Genomic DNA, 219 nt, shown 5'->3' with positions numbered 1-219 from the left:
TGAAATGAAAAGAAATATGGGAAAATAATTGTAGAAGTCATACCCTGGATTTAGAATCATGGTGTTCCCAAAAAGAAAATGTACATTTAGCATAACAGCCCTGAATAACGTAAAAGAGAGTTTGGAAACGTGGAAACAAATTAAGAGGTTATAAAAAGTGGAAAAACAAACAAAAAGATAAGTCAAAAGAACATAGAAATTTTTATTTGTATTAAATAA

This window comes from Carassius auratus, unplaced genomic scaffold, assembly GCF_003368295.1.
Source record: "Carassius auratus strain Wakin unplaced genomic scaffold, ASM336829v1 scaf_tig00021009, whole genome shotgun sequence".
Classification (NCBI taxonomy): domain Eukaryota; kingdom Metazoa; phylum Chordata; class Actinopteri; order Cypriniformes; family Cyprinidae; genus Carassius; species Carassius auratus.
Note: the sequence above shows the minus strand (reverse complement) of the source record.